We start from the raw sequence: 17,139 nt of genomic DNA, 5'->3' as shown, positions 1-17,139 counted from the left end.
GATGACGGCTGGAGGCCAGGTGACGTGTCAAAGTCTCACAGATGCCGGCAGGAGGCCACGTGAATTGTCAAAGTGTCACAGATGCCGGCAGGAGGCCATGTGAAGTGTCAACGTCTCACAGATGCCGGCTGGAAGCCATGTGAAGTGTCAAAGTCTCATAGATGCGGCAGGAGGTCACGTGAAGTGTCAAAGGCTCACAGATGCCGGCTGGCGGCCACGCGAAGTGTCAAAGTCTCACAGATGACAACATGAGGCCACGTGAGGTGTCAAAGTCTCACAGATACCGGCAGGAGGCCACGTGAAGTGTGAAAGTCTCGCAAATACCGGCAGGAGGCCACGTGAATTGTCAACGTCTCACAGATGCCGGCTGGAAGCCATGTGAAGTTTCAAAGTCTCATAGATGCCGGCAAGAGGTCACGTGAAGTGTCAAAGTCTCACAGATGCCGGCAGGAGGCCACGTGAAGTGTCAAAGTCTCACAGATGACGGCTGGAGGCCACGTGAAGTGTCAAAGTCTGACAGATGCCGGCAAGAGGCCACGCAATTGTCAAAGTCTTACAGATGCTGGCAGGAGGCCACGTGAATTGTCAAAGTGTCACAGATGCCGGCATGAGGCCACGTGAATTGTCAAAGTCTCACAGATGCCGGCAGGATGTCACATGAAGTGTCAAAGTGTCACAGATGCCAGCAGAAGTCCATGTAAGTGTCAAAGTCTCACAGATACCGGCAGGAGGCGACGTGAAGTGTCAAAGTCTCACAGATACCTGCAGGAGGTAACGTGAAGTGTCAAAGTCTCACGGATGCCGGGAGGAGGCCACGTGAAGTGTCAACGTGTCACAGATGCCAGCAAAAGGCCACGTAAGTGTCAAAGTCTCACAGATGCCGACAGGAGGCCACGTGAAGTGTCAAAGTCTGACAGATGCCGGCAAGAGGCCACGCAAGTGTCAAAGCCTCACAGATGCTGGCAGGAGGTCACGTGAAGTGTCAAAGTCTCACAGATGCCGGCACGAGGCCACGTGAATTGTCAAAGTCTCACAGATGCCGGCAGGAGGCAATGTGAAGTGTCAACGTCTCACAGATGCCGGCTGGAAGCCATGTGAAGTGTCAAAGTCTCATAGATGCTGGCAGGAGGTCACGTGAAGTATCAAAGGCTCACAGATGCCGGCTGGTGGCCACGCGAAGTGTCAAAGTCTCACAGATGACAACATGAGGCGACGTGAGGTGTCAAAGTCTCACAGATGCCGGCAGGAGGCCACATGAAGTCTCAATTTCTCACAGATGCTGGCAAAAAGGCCACGTGAAGTATCAAAGTTTCACTGATGCTGGCAGGAGACCACGTGAAGTGTCAACGTCTCACAGATGCCGGCTGGAAGCCATGTGAAGTGTCAAAATCTCATAGATGCCGGCAAGAGGTCACGTGAAGTGTCAAAGGCTCACAGATGCCGGCTGGCGGCCACGCGAAGTGTCAAAGTCTCACAGATGACAACATGAGGCCACGTGAGGTGTCAAAGTCTCACAGATACCGGCAAAAGGCCATGTGAAGTCTCAAAGTTTCACAGATGCCGGCAAGAGGCCACGCAACTGTCAAAGTCTCACAGATGCCGGTAGGAGGTCACATGAATTGTCAAAGTCTCACAGATGCTGGCAGGAGGCCACCCAAAGTGTCAAAGTCTCACAGATGGCGGCATGAGACCACGTGAAGTGTCAACATCTCACAGATGCCAGCTGGAAGCCATCTGAAGTTTCAAAGTCTCATAGATGCCGGCAAAAGGTCACGTGAAGTGTCAAAGTCTCACAGATGACGGCTGGAGGCCAGGTGACGTGTCAAAGTCTCACAGATGCCGGCAGGAGGCCACGTGAATTGTCAAAGTGTCACAGATGCCGGCAGGAGGCCATGTGAAGTGTCAACGTCTCACAGATGCCGGCTGGAAGCCATGTGAAGTGTCAAAGTCTCATAGATGCCGGCAGGAGGTCACGTGAAGTGTCAAAGGCTCACAGATGCCGGCTGGCGGCCACGCGAAGTGTCAAAGTCTCACAGATGACAACATGAGGCCACGTGGGGTGTCAAAGTCTCACAGATACCGGCAGGAGGCCACGTGAAGTGTGAAAGTCTCGCAAATACCGGCAGGAGGCCACGTGAATTGTCAACGTCTCACAGATGCCGGCTGGAAGCCATGTGAAGTTTCAAAGTCTCATAGATGCCGGCAAGAGGTCACGTGAAGTGTCAAAGTCTCACAGATGCCGGCAGGAGGCCACGTGAAGTGTCAAAGTCTCACAGATGACGGCTGGAGGCCACGTGAAGTGTCAAAGTCTGACAGATGCCGGCAAGAGGCCACGCAATTGTCAAAGTCTTACAGATGCTGGCAGGAGGCCACGTGAATTGTCAAAGTGTCACAGATGCCGGCATGAGGCCACGTGAATTGTCAAAGTCTCACAGATGCCGGGAGGATGTCACATGAAGTGTCAAAGTGTCACAGATGCCAGCAGAAGTCCATGTAAGTGTCAAAGTCTCACAGATACCGGCAGGAGGCGACGTGAAGTGTCAAAGTCTCACAGATACCTGCAGGAGGTAACGTGAAGTGTCAAAGTCTCACGGATGCCGGGAGGAGGCCACGTGAAGTGTCAACGTGTCACAGATGCCAGCAAAAGGCCACGTAAGTGTCAAAGTCTCACAGATGCCGACAGGAGGCCACGTGAAGTGTCAAAGTCTGACAGATGCCGGCAAGAGGCCACGCAAGTGTCAAAGCCTCACAGATGCTGGCAGGAGGTCACGTGAAGTGTCAAAGTCTCACAGATGCCGGCACGAGGCCACGTGAATTGTCAAAGTCTCACAGATGCCGGCAGGAGGCAATGTGAAGTGTCAACGTCTCACAGATGCCGGCTGGAAGCCATGTGAAGTGTCAAAGTCTCATAGATGCTGGCAGGAGGTCACGTGAAGTATCAAAGGCTCACAGATGCCGGCTGGTGGCCACGCGAAGTGTCAAAGTCTCACAGATGACAACATGAGGCGACGTGAGGTGTCAAAGTCTCACAGATGCCGGCAGGAGGCCACATGAAGTCTCAATTTCTCACAGATGCTGGCAAAAAGGCCACGTGAAGTATCAAAGTTTCACTGATGCTGGCAGGAGACCACGTGAAGTGTCAACGTCTCACAGATGCCGGCTGGAAGCCATGTGAAGTGTCAAAATCTCATAGATGCCGGCAAGAGGTCACGTGAAGTGTCAAAGGCTCACAGATGCCGGCTGGCGGCCACGCGAAGTGTCAAAGTCTCACAGATGAAAACATGAGGCCACGTGAGGTGTCAACGTCTCACAGATACCGGCAGGAGGCCACGTAAAGTGTCAAAGTCTCACACATGCCGGCAGGAGGTCACATGAAGTGTGAAAGTCTCGCAAATACCGGCAGGAGGCCAGGTGAATTGTCAACGTCATACAGATGCCAGCTGGAAGCCATGTGAAGTTTCAAAGTCTCATAGATGCCGGCAAGAGGTCACGTGAAGTGTCAAAGTCTCACAGATGCCGGCAGGAGGCCACGTGAAGTGTCAAAGTCTGACAGATGCCGCAAGAGGCCACGCAAGTGACAAAGTCTTACAGATGCTGGCAGGAGGCCACGTGAATTGTCAAAGTGTCACAGATGCTGGCATGAGGCCACGTGAATTGTCAAAGTGTCACAGATACCGGCAGGAGGTCACGTGATGTGTCAAAGTCTCACAGATGCCGGCAGGATGTCACATGAAGTGTCAAAGTGTCACAGATGCCAGCAGAAGTCCATGTAAGTGTCAAAGTCTCACAGATGCCGGCAGGAGGCCACGTGAATTGTCAAAGTGTCACAGATGCCGGCAGGAGGCAATGTAAAGTGTCAACGTCTCACAGATGCCGGCTGGAAGCCATGTGAAGTGTCAAAGTCTCATAGATGCTGGCAGGAGGTCACGTGAACTGTCAAAGGCTCACAGATGCCGGCTGGCGGCCACGCGAAGTGTCAAAGTCTCACAGATGACAACATGAGGCGACGTGAGGTGTCAAAGTCTCACAGATGCCGTCAGGAGGCCACGTGAAGTGTCAAGGGCTCACAGATACCGGCAGGAGGTCACATGAAGTGTCAAAGTCTCACAGATGACGACATGAGGCCACGTAAAGTGTCAATGTATCACAGATGTCGGCAGGAGGTCACGTGAAGTGTGAAAGTCTCGCAGATAACTTCAGGAGGCCACGTGAATTGTCAAAGTCTCACAGATGCCGGCAGGAGACCACGTGAAGTGTCAACGTCTCACAGATGCCGGCTGGAAGCCATGTGAAGTGTCAAAGTCTCATAGATGCCGGCAGGAGGCCACGCAAAGTGTCAAAGTCTCAAAGATGACATGAGGCCATGTGAGGTGTCAAAGTCTGACAGATGCCGGCAGGAGGCCACGTGAATTTGTCAAAGTCTCACAGATGCCGGCAGGAGGCCACGTGAAGTGTCAAAGTCTCACAGATGCCGGCAGGAGGCCACGTGAAGTGTCAAAGTCTCACAGATAACGACATGAGGCCACGTGAAGTGTCAAAGTCTCACAGATGCCGGCAGGAGGCCACGTGAAGTGTCAAAGTCTCACACATGCCGGCATGAGGGCGCATGAAGTGTCAGTCTCACAGATGCCGGCAGGAGGTCATGTGAAGTGTCAATGTCTCACAGATGCCGGCTGCAGGACACGTGAAGTGTCAAAGTCTCACAGATCCCGGCAGGAGGCCACGTGAATTGTCAAAGTGTCACAGATGCCGGCATGAGGCCACGTGAATTGTCAAAGTGTCACAGATGCCGGCATGAGGCCATGTGAAGTGTCAAAATCTCGCAGATGACGGCAGGAGGCCATGTGAAGTGTCAAAGTCTCACAGATGCTGGCAGGAGGTCACGTGAAATGTCAAATTCTCACAGATGCCGGCAAAAGGCCATGTGAAGTCTCAAAGTTTCACAGATGCCGGCAAGAGGCCACGCAACTGTCAAAGTCTCACAGATGCCGGTAGGAGGTCACATGAATTGTCAAAGTCTCACAGATGCTGGCAGGAGGCCACCCAAAGTGTAAAAGTCTCACAGATGCCGGCAGGAGACCACGTGAAGTGTCAACATCTCACAGATGCCAGCTGGAAGCCATCTGAAGTTTCAAAGTTTCATAGATGCCGGCAAAAGGTCACGTGAAGTGTCAAAGTCTCACAGATGACGGATGGAGGCCAGGTGAAGTGTCAAAGTCTCACAGATGCCGGCAGGAGGCCACGTGAATTGTCAAAGTGTCACAGATGCCGGCAGGAGGCCATGTGAAGTGTCAACGTCTCACAGATGCCGGCTGGAAGCCATGTGAAGTGTCAAAGTCTCATAGATGCCGGCAGGAGGTCACGTGAAGTGTCAAAGGCTCACAGATGCCGGCTGGCGGCCACGCGAAGTGTCAAAGTCTCACAGATGACAACATGAGGCCACGTGAGGTGTCAAAGTCTCACAGATACCGGCAGGAGGGCACGTGAAGTGTCAAAGTCTCACACATGCCGGCAGGAGGTCACGTGAAGTGTGAAAGTCTCGCAAATACCGGCAGGAGGCCACGTGAATTGTCAACGTCTCACAGATGCCGGCTGGAAGCCATGTGAAGTTTCAAAGTCTCATAGATGCCGGCAAGAGGTCACGTGAAGTGTCAAAGTCTCACAGATGCCGGCAGGAGGCCACGTGAAGTGTCAAAGTCTCACAGATGACGGCTGGAGGCCACGTGAAGTGTCAAAGTCTGACAGATGCCGGGAAGAGGCCACGCAATTGTCAAAGTCTTATAGATGCTGGCAGGAGGCCACGTGAATTGTCAAAGTGTCACAGATGCCGGCATGAGGCCACGTGAATTGTCAAAGTCTCACAGATGCCGGCAGGATGTCACATGAAGTGTCAAAGTGTCACAGATGCCAGCAGAAGTCCATGTAAGTGTCAAAGTCTCACAGATACCGCAGGAGGTCACATGAAGTGTCAAAGTCTCACAGATACCGGCAGGAGGCGACGTGAAGTGTCAAAGTCTCACAGATACCTGCAGGAGGTAACGTGAAGTGTCAAAGTCTCACAGATGCCGGGAGGAGGCCACGTGAAGTGTCAACGTGTCACAGATGCCAGCAAAAGGCCACGTAAGTGTCAAAGTCTCACAGATGCCGACAGGAGGCCACGTGAAGTGTCAAAGTCTGACAGATGCCGGCAAGAGGCCACGCAAGTGTCAAAGCCTCACAGATGCTGGCAGGAGGTCACGTGAAGTGTCAAAGTCTCACAGATGCCGGCAGGAGGCCACGTGAATTGTCAAAGTGTCACAGATGCCGGCAGGAGGCAATGTGAAGTGTCAACGTCTCACAGATGCCGGCTGGAAGCCATGTGAAGTGTCAAAGTCTCATAGATGCTGGCAGGAGGTCACGTGAAGTGTCAAAGGCTCACAGATGCCGGCTGGCGCCAAGCGAAGTGTCAAAGTCTCACAGATGACAACATGAGGCGACGTGAGGTGTCAAAGTCTCACAGATGCCGGCAGGAGGCCACATGAAGTCTCAATTTCTCACAGATGCTGGCAAAAAGGCCACGTGAAGTATCAAAGTTTCACTGATGCTGGCAGGAGACCACGTGAAGTGTCAACGTCTCACAGATGCCGGCTGGAAGCCATGTGAAGTGTCAAAATCTCATAGATGCCGGCAAGAGGTCACGTGAAGTGTCAAAGGCTCACAGATGCAGGCTGGCGGCCACGCGAAGTGTCAAAGTCTCACAGATGGCAACATGATGCCACGTGAGGTGTCAAAGTCTCACAGATACCGGCAGGAGGCCACGTAAAGTGTCAAAGTCTCACAGATGACGGCTGGAGGCCACGTGAATTGTCAAAGTGTCACAGATGCCGGCATGAGGCCACGTGAATTGTCAAAGTGTCACAGATGCCGGCATGAGGCCATGTGAAGTGTCAAAATCTCGCAGATGACGGCAGGAGGCCATGTGAAGTGTCAAAGTCTCACAGATGCTGGCAGGAGGTCACGTGAAATGTCAAATTCTCACAGATGCCGGCAAAAGGCCATGTGAAGTCTCAAAGTTTCACAGATGCCGGCAAGAGGCCACGCAACTGTCAAAGTCTCACAGATGCCGGTAGGAGGTCACATGAATTGTCAAAGTCTCACAGATGCTGGCAGGAGGCCACCCAAAGTGTCAAAGTCTCACAGACGCCGGCAGGAGACCACGTGAAGTGTCAACATCTCACAGATGCCAGCTGGAAGCCATCTGAAGTTTCAAAGTTTCATAGATGCCGGCAAAAGGTCACGTGAAGTGTCAAAGTCTCACAGATGACGGCTGGAGGCCAGGTGAAGTGTCAAAGTCTCACAGATGCCGGCAGGAGGCCACGTGAATTGTCAAAGTGTCACAGATGCCGGCAGGAGGCCATGTGAAGTGTCAACGTCTCACAGATGCCGGCTGGAAGCCATGTGGAGTGTCAAAGTCTCATAGATGCCGGCAGGAGGTCACGTGAAGTGTCAAAGGCTCACAGATGCCGGCTGGCGGCCACGCGAAGTGTCAAAGTCTCACAGATGACAACATGAGGCCACGTGAGGTGTCAAAGTCTCACAGATACCGGCAGGAGGCCACGTGAAGTGTCAAAGTCTCACACATGCCGGCAGGAGGTCACGTGAAGTGTGAAAGTCTCGCAAATACCGGCAGGAGGCTACGTGAATTGTCAACGTCTCACAGATGCCGGCTGGAAGCCATGTGAAGTTTCAAAGTCTCATAGATGCCGGCAAGAGGTCACGTGAAGTGTCAAAGTCTCACAGATGCCGGCAGGAGGCCACGTGAAGTGTCAAAGTCTCACAGATGACGGCTGGAGGACACGTGAAGTGTCAAAGTCTGACAGATGCCGGGAAGAGGCCACGCAATTGTCAAAGTCTTACAGATGCTGGCAGGAGGCCACGTGAATTGTCAAAGTGTCACAGATGCCGGCATGAGGCCACGTGAATTGTCAAAGTCTCACAGATGCCGGCAGGATGTCACATGAAGTGTCAAAGTGTCACAGATGCCAGCAGAAGTCCATGTAAGTGTCAAAGCCTCACAGATACCGCAGGAGGTCACATGAAGTGTCAAAGTCTCACAGATACCGGCAGGAGGCGACGTGAAGTGTCAAAGTCTCACAGATACCTGCAGGAGGTAACGTGAAGTGTCAAAGTCTCACAGATGCCGGGAGGAGGCCACGTGAAGTGTCAACGTGTCACAGATGCCAGCAAAAGGCCACGTAAGTGTCAAAGTCTCACAGATGCCGACAGGAGGCCACGTGAAGTGTCAAAGTCTGACAGATGCCGGCAAGAGGCCACGCAAGTGTCAAAGCCTCACAGATGCTGGCAGGAGGTCACGTGAAGTGTCAAAGTCTCACAGATGCCGGCAGGAGGCCACGTGAATTGTCAAAGTGTCACAGATGCCGGCAGGAGGCAATGTGAAGTGTCAACGTCTCACAGATGCCGGCTGGAAGCCATGTGAAGTGTCAAAGTCTCATAGATGCTGGCAGGAGGTCACGTGAAGTGTCAAAGGCTCACAGATGCCGGCTGGCGGCCACGCGAAGTGTCAAAGTCTCACAGATGACAACATGAGGCGACGTGAGGTGTCAAAGTCTCACAGATGCCGGCAGGAGGCCACATGAAGTCTCAATTTCTCACAGATGCTGGCAAAAAGGCCACGTGAAGTATCAAAGTTTCACTGATGCTGGCAGGAGACCACGTGAAGTGTCAACGTCTCACAGATGCCGGCTGGAAGCCATGTGAAGTGTCAAAATCTCATAGATGCCGGCAAGAGGTCACGTGAAGTGTCAAAGGCTCACAGATGCCGGCTGGCGGCCACGCGAAGTGTCAAAGTCTCACAGATGACAACATGAGGCCACGTGAGGTGTCAAAGTCTCACAGATACCGGCAGGAGGCCACGTAAAGTGTCAAAGTCTCACACATGCCGGCAGGAGGCCACGTGAATTGTCAAAGTGTCACAGATGCCGGCATGAGGCCACGTGAATTGTCAAAGTGTCACAGATGCCGGCATGAGGCCATGTGAAGTGTCAAAATCTCGCAGATGACGGCAGGAGGCCATGTGAAGTGTCAAAGTCTCACAGATGCTGGCAGGAGGTCACGTGAAATGTCAAATTCTCACAGATGCCGGCAAAAGGCCATGTGAAGTCTCAAAGTTTCACAGATGCCGGCAAGAGGCCACGCAACTGTCAAAGTCTCACAGATGCCGGTAGGAGGTCACATGAATTGTCAAAGTCTCACAGATGCTGGCAGGAGGCCACCCAAAGTGTCAAAGTCTCACAGATGCCGGCAGGAGACCACGTGAAGTGTCAACATCTCACAGATGCCAGCTGGAAGCCATCTGAAGTTTCAAAGTCTCATAGATGCCGGCAAAAGGTCACGTGAAGTGTCAAAGTCTCACAGATGACGGCTGGAGGCCAGGTGAAGTGTCAAAGTCTCACAGATGCCGGCAGGAGGCCACGTGAATTGTCAAAGTGTCACAGATGCCGGCAGGAGGCCATGTGAAGTGTCAACGTCTCACAGATGCCGGCTGGAAGCCATGTGAAGTGTCAAAATCTCATAGATGCCGGCAGGAGGTCACGTGAAGTGTCAAAGGCTCACAGATACCGGCTGGCGGCCACGCGAAGTGTCAAAGTCTCACAGATGACAACATGAGGCCACGTGAGGTGTCAAAGTCTCACAGATACCGGCAGGAGGCCACGTGAAGTGTCAAAGTCTCACACATGCCGGCAGGAGGTCACGTGAAGTGTGAAAGTCTCGCAAATACCGGCAGGAGGCCACGTGAATTGTCAACGTCTCACAGATGCCGGCTGGAAGCCATGTGAAGTTTCAAAGTCTCATAGATGCCGGCAAGAGGTCACGTGAAGTGTCAAAGTCTCACAGATGCCGGCAGGAGGCCACGTGAAGTGTCAAAGTGTCACAGATGCCGGCATGAGGCCACGTGAATTGTCAAAGTCTCACAGATGCCGGCAGGATGTCACATGAAGTGTCAAAGTGTCACAGATGCCAGCAGAAGTCCATGTAAGTGTCAAAGTCTCACAGATACCGCAGGAGGTCACATGAAGTGTCAAAGTCTCACAGATACCGGCAGGAAGCGACGTGAAGTGTCAAAGTCTCACAGATGCCGGGAGAAGGCCACGTGAAGTGTCTACGTGTCAGAGATGCCAGCAAAAGGCCACGTAAGTGTCAAAGTCTCACAGATGCCGACAGGAGGCCACGTGAAGTGTCAAAGTCTGACAGATGCCGGCAAGAGGCCACGCAAGTGTCAAAGCCTCACAGATGCTGGCAGGAGGTCACGTGAAGTGTCAAAGTCTCACAGATGCCGGCAGGAGGCCACGTGAATTGTCAAAGTGTCACAGATGCCGGCAGGAGGCAATGTGAAGTGTCAACGTCTCACAGATGCCGGCTGGAAGCCATGTGAAGTGTCAAAGTCTCATAGATGCTGGCAGGAGGTCACGTGAAGTGTCAAAGGCTCACAGATGCCGGCTGGCGGCCACGCGAAGTGTCAAAGTCTCACAGATGACAACATGAGGCGACGTGAGGTGTCAAAGTCTCACAGATGCCGGCAGGAGGCCACATGAAGTCTCAATTTCTCACAGATGCTGGCAAAAAGGCCACGTGAAGTATCAAAGTTTCACTGATGCTGGCAGGAGACCACGTGAAGTGTCAACGTCTCACAGATGCCGGCTGGAAGCCATGTGAAGTGTCAAAATCTCATAGATGCCGGCAAGAGGTCACGTGAAGTGTCAAAGGCTCACAGATGCCGGCTGGCGGCCACGCGAAGTGTCAAAGTCTCACAGATGACAACATGAGGCCACGTGAGGTGTCAAAGTCTCACAGATACCGGCAGGAGGCCACGTAAAGTGTCAAAGTCTCACACATGCCGGCAGGAGGTCACATGAAGTGTGAAAGTCTCGCAAATACCGGCAGGAGGCCAGGTGATTTGTCAACGTCATACAGATGCCGGCTGGAAGCCATGTGAAGTTTCAAAGTCTCATAGATGCCGGCAAGAGGTCACGTGAAGTGTCAAAGTCTCACAGATGCCGGCAGGAGGCCACGTGAAGTATCAAAGTCTGACAGATGCCGCAAGAGGCCACGCAAGTGACAAAGTCTTACAGATGCTGGCAGGAGGCCACGTGAATTGTCAAAGTGTCACAGATGCTGGCATGAGGCCACGTGAATTGTCAAAGTGTCACAGATACCGGCAGGAGGTTACGTGACGTGTCAAACTCTCACAGATGCCGGCAGGATGTCACATGAAGTGTCAAAGTGTCACAGATGCCAGCAGAAGTCCATGTAAGTGTCAAAGTCTCACAGATGCCGGCAGGAGGCCACGTGAATTGTCAAAGTGTCACAGATGCCGGCAGGAGGCAATGTAAAGTGTCAACGTCTCACAGATGCCGGCTGGAAGCCATGTGAAGTGTCAAAGTCTCATAGATGCTGGCAGGAGGTCACGTGAAGTGTCAAAGGCTCACAGATGCCGGCTGGCGGCCACGCGAAGTGTCAAAGTCTCACAGATGACAACATGAGGCGACGTGAGGTGTCAAAGTCTCACAGATGCCGTCAGGAGGCCACGTGAAGTGTCAAGGGCTCACAGATACCGGCAGGAGGTCACATGAAGTGTCAAAGTCTCACAGATGACGACATGAGGCCACGTAAAGTGTCAATGTATCACAGATGTCGGCAGGAGGTCACGTGAAGTGTGAAAGTCTCGCAGATAACTTCAGGAGGCCACGTGAATTGTCAAAGTCTCACAGATGCCGGCAGGAGACCACGTGAAGTGTCAACGTCTCACAGATGCCGGCTGGAAGCCATGTGAAGTGTCAAAGCCTCATAGATGCCGGCAGGAGGCCACGCAAAGTGTCAAAGTCTCAAAGATGACATGAGGCCATGTGAGGTGTCAAAGTCTGACAGATGCCGGCAGGAGGCCACGTGAATTTGTCAAAGTCTCACAGATGCCGGCAGGAGGCCACGTGAAGTGTCAAAGTCTCACAGATGCCGGCAGGAGGCCACGTGAAGTGTCAAAGTCTCACAGATAACGACATGAGGCCACGTGAAGTGTCAAAGTCTCACAGATGCCGGCAGGAGGCCACGTGAAGTGTCAAAGTCTCACACATGCCGGCATGATGGCGCATTGAAGTGTCAGTCTCACAGATGCCGGCAGGAGGTCATGTGAAGTGTCAAAGTCTCACAGATGCCGGCTGCAGGACACGTGAAGTGTCAAAGTCTCACAGATCCCGGCAGGAGGCCACGTGAATTGTCAAAGTGTCACAGATGCCGGCATGAGGCCACGTGAATTGTCAAAGTGTCACAGATGCCGGCAGGAGGCCATGTGAAGTGTCAAAATCTCGCAGATGACGGCAGGAGGCCATGTGAAGTGTCAAAGTCTCACAGATGCTGGCAGGAGGTCACGTGAAATGTCAAATTCTCACAGATGCCGGCAAAAGGCCATGTGAAGTCTCAAAGTTTCACAGATGCCGGCAAGAGGCCACGCAACTGTCAAAGTCTCACAGATGCCGGTAGGAGGTCACATGAATTGTCAAAGTCTCAGAGATGCTGGCAGGAGGCCACCCAAAGTGTCAAAGTCTCACAGATGCCGGCAGGAGACCACGTGAAGTGTCAACATCTCACAGGTGCCAGCTGGAAGCCATCTGAAGTTTCAAAGTCTCATAGATGCCGGCAAAAGGTCACGTGAAGTGTCAAAGTCTCACAGATGACGGCTGGAGGCCAGGTGAAGTGTCAAAGTCTCACAGATGCCGGCAGGAGGCCACGTGAATTGTCAAAGTGTCACAGATGCCGCAGGAGGCCATGTGAAGTGTCAACGTCTCACAGATGCCGGCTGGAAGCCATGTGAAGTGTCAAAGTCTCATAGATGCCGGCAGGAGGTCACGTGAAGTGTCAAAGGCTCACAGATGCCGGCTGGAGGCCACGCGAAGTGTCAAAGTCTCACAGATGACAACATGAGGCCACGTGAGGTGTCAAAGTCTCACAGATACCGGCAGGAGGCCACGTGAAGTGTCAAAGTCTCACACATGCCGGCAGGAGGTCACGTGAAGTGTGAAAGTCTCGCAAATACCGGCAGGAGGCCACGTGAATTGTCAACGTCTCACAGATGCCGGCTGGAAACCATGTGAAGTTTCAAAGTCTCATAGATGCCGGCAAGAGGTCACGTGAAGTGTCAAAGTCTCACAGATGCCGGCAGGAGGCCACGTGAAGTGTCAAAGTCTCACAGATGACGGCTGGAGGCCACGTGAAGTGTCAAAGTCTGACAGATGCCGGCAAGAGGCCACGCAATTGTCAAAGTCTTACAGATGCTGGCAGGAGGCCACGTGAATTGTCAAAGTGTCACAGATGCCGGCATGAGGCCACGTGAATTGTCAAAGTCTCACAGATGCCGGCAGGATGTCACATGAAGTGTCAAAGTGTCACAGATGCCAGCAGAAGTCCATGTAAGTGTCAAAGTCTCACAGATACCGGCAGGAGGCGACGTGAAGTGTCAAAGTCTCACAGATACCTGCAGGAGGTAACGTGAAGTGTCAAAGTCTCACAGATGCCGGGAGGAGGCCACGTGAAGTGTCAACGTGTCACAGATGCCAGCAAAAGGCCACGTAAGTGTCAAAGTCTCACAGATGCCGACAGGAGGCCACGTGAAGTGTCAAAGTCTGACAGATGCCGGCAAGAGGCCACGCAAGTGTCAAAGCCTCACAGATGCTGGCAGGAGGTCACGTGAAGTGTCAAAGTCTCACAGATGCCGGCAGGAGGCCACGTGAATTGTCAAAGTGTCACAGATGCCGGCAGGAGGCAATGTGAAGTGTCAACGTCTCACAGATGCCGGCTGGAAGCCATGTGAAGTGTCAAAGTCTCACAGATGCCGGCTGCAGGACACGTGAAGTGTCAAAGTCTCACAGATCCCGGCAGGAGGCCACGTGAATTGTCAAAGTGTCACAGATGCCGGCATGAGGCCACGTGAATTGTCAAAGTGTCACAGATGCCGGCAGGAGGCCATGTGAAGTGTCAAAATCTGGCAGATGACGGCAGGAGGCCATGTGAAGTGTCAAAGTCTCACAGATGCTGGCAGGAGGTCACGTGAAATGTCAAATTCTCACAGATGCCGACAAAAGGCCATGTGAAGTCTCAAAGTTTCACAGATGCCGGCAAGAGGCCACGCAACTGTCAAAGTCTCACAGATGCCGGTAGGAGGTCACATGAATTGTCAAAGTCTCACAGATGCTGGCAGGAGGCCACCCAAAGTGTCAAAGTCTCACAGATGCCGGCAGGAGACCACGTGAAGTGTCAACATCTCACAGATGCCAGCTGGAAGCCATCTGAAGTTTCAAAGTCTCATAGATGCGGGCAAAAGGTCACGTGAAGTGTCAAAGTCTCACAGATGACGGCTGGAGGCCAGGTGAAGTGTCAAAGTCTCACAAATGCCGGCAGGAGGCCACGTGAATTGTCAAAGTCTCATAGATGCCGGCAGGAGGTCACGTGAAGTGTCAAAGGCTCACAGATGCCGGCTGGCGGCCACGCGAAGTGTCAAAGTCTCACACATGCCGGCAGGAGGTCACGTGAAGTGTGAAAGTCTCGCAAATACCGGCAGGAGGCCACGTGAATTGTCAACGTCTCACAGATGCCGGCTGGAAGCCATGTGAAGTTTCAAAGTCTCATAGATGCCGGCAAGAGGTCACGTGAAGTGTCAAAGTCTCACAGATGCCGGCAGGAGGCCACGTGAAGTGTCAAAGTCTCACAGATGATGGCTGGAGGCCACGTGAAGTGTCAAAGTCTGACAGATGCCGGCAAGAGGCCACGCAATTGTCAAAGTCTTACAGATGCTGGCAGGAGGCCACGTGAATTGTCAAAGTGTCACAGATGCCGGCATGAGGCCACGTGAATTGTCAAAGTCTCACAGATGCCGGCAGGATGTCACATGAAGTGTCAAAGTGTCCCAGATGCCAGCAGAAGTCCATGTAAGTGTCAAAGTCTCACAGATACCGGCAGGAGGCGACGTGAAGTGTCAAAGTCTCACAGATACCTGCAGGAGGTGACGTGAAGTGTCAAAGTCTCACAGATGCCGACAGGAGGCCACGTGAAGTGTCAAAGTCTGACAGATGCCGGCAAGAGGCCACGCAAGTGTCAAAGCCTCACAGATGCTGGCAGGAGGTCACGTGAAGTGTCAAAGTCTCACAGATGCCGGCAGGAGGCCACGTGAATTGTCAAAGTGTTACAGATGCCGGCAGGAGGCAATGTGAAGTGTCAACGTCTCACAGATGCCGGCTGGAAGCCATGTGAAGTGTCAAAGTCTCACAGATGCCGGCAGGAGGCCACGTGAATTGTCAAAGTGTCACAGATGCCGGCATGAGGCCACGTGAATTGTCAAAGTGTCACAGATGCCGGCAGGAGGCCATGTGAAGTGTCAAAATCTCGCAGATGACGGCAGGAGGCCATGTGAAGTGTCAAAGTCTCACAGATGCTGGCAGGAGGTCACGTGAAATGTCAAATTCTCACAGATGCCGGCAAAAGGCCATGTGAAGTCTCAAAGTTTCACAGATGCCGGCAAGAGGCCACGCAACTGTCAAAGTCTCACAGATGCTGGTAGGAGGTCACATGAATTGTCAAAGTCTCACAGATGCTGGCAGGAGGCCACCCAAAGTGTCAAAGTCTCACAAATGCCGGCAGGAGACCCCGTGAAGTGTCAACATCTCACAGATGCCAGCTGGAAGCCATCTGAAGTTTCAAAGTCTCATAGATGCCGGCAAAAGGTCACGTGAAGTGTCAAAGTCTCACAGATGACGGCTGGAGGCCAGGTGAAGTGTCAAAGTCTCACAGATGCCGGCTGGAAGCCATGTGAAGTGTCAAAGTCTCATAGATGCCGGCAGGAGGTCACGTGAAGTGTCAAAGGCTCACAGATGCCGGCTGGCGGCCACGCGAAGTGTCAAAGTCTCACAGATGACAACATGAGGCCACGTGAGGTGTCAAAGTCTCACAGATACCGGCAGGAGGCCACGTGAAGTGTCAAAGTCTCACACATGCCGGCAGGAGGTCACGTGAAGTGTGAAAGTCTCGCAAATACCGGCAGGAGGCCACGTGAATTGTCAACGTCTCACAGATGCCGGCTGGAAGCCATGTGAAGTTTCAAAGTCTCATAGATGCCGGCAAGAGGTCACGTGAAGTGTCAAAGTCTCACAGATGCCGGCAGGAGGCCACGTGAAGTGTCAAAGTCTCACAGATGACGGCTGGAGGCCACGTGAAGTGTCAAAGTCTGACAGATGCCGGCAAGAGGCCACGCAATTGTCAAAGTCTTACAGATGCTGGCAGGAGGCCACGTGAATTGTCAAAGTGTCACAGATGCCGGCATGAGGCCACGTGAATTGTCAAAGTCTCACAGATGCCGGCAGGATGGCACATGAAGTGTCAAAGTGTCACAGATACCTGCAGGAGGTAACGTGAAGTGTCAAAGTCTCACAGATACCGGCAGGAGGCGACGTGAAGTGTCAAAGTCTCACAGATACCTGCAGGAGGTAACGTGAAGTGTCAAAGTCTCACAGATGCCGGGAGGAGGCCACGTGAAGTGTCAACGTGTCACAGATGCCAGCAAAAGGCCACGTAAGTGTCAAAGTCTCACAGATGCCGACAGGAGGCCACGTGAAGTGTCAAAGTCTGACAGATGCCGGCAAGAGGCCACGCAAGTGTCAAAGCCTCACAGATGCTGGCAGGAGGTCACGTGAAGTGTCAAAGTCTCACAGATGCCGGCAGGAGGCCACGTGAATTGTCAAAGTGTCACAGATGCCGGCAGGAGGCAATGTGAAGTGTCAACGTCTCACAGATGCCGGCTGGAAGCCATGTGAAGTGTCAAAGTCTCATAGATGCTGGCAGGAGGTCACGTGAAGTGTCAAAGGCTCACAGATGCCGGCTGGCGGCCACGCGAAGTGTCAAAGTCTCACAGATGACAACATGAGGCGACGTGAGGTGTCAAAGTCTCACAGATGCCGGCAGGAGGCCACATGAAGTCTCAATTTCTCACAGATGCTGGCAAAAAGGCCACGTGAAGTATCAAAGTTTCACTGATGCTGGCAGGAGACCACGTGAAGTGTCAACGTCTCACAGATGCCGGCTGGAAGCCATGTGAAGTGT

This window comes from Petromyzon marinus, chromosome 66 (assembly GCF_048934315.1).
Source record: "Petromyzon marinus isolate PM22_M1 ecotype Great Lakes invasive population chromosome 66, UKy_Petmar_22M1.pri1.0, whole genome shotgun sequence".
Classification (NCBI taxonomy): domain Eukaryota; kingdom Metazoa; phylum Chordata; class Hyperoartia; order Petromyzontiformes; family Petromyzontidae; genus Petromyzon; species Petromyzon marinus.
Note: the sequence above shows the minus strand (reverse complement) of the source record.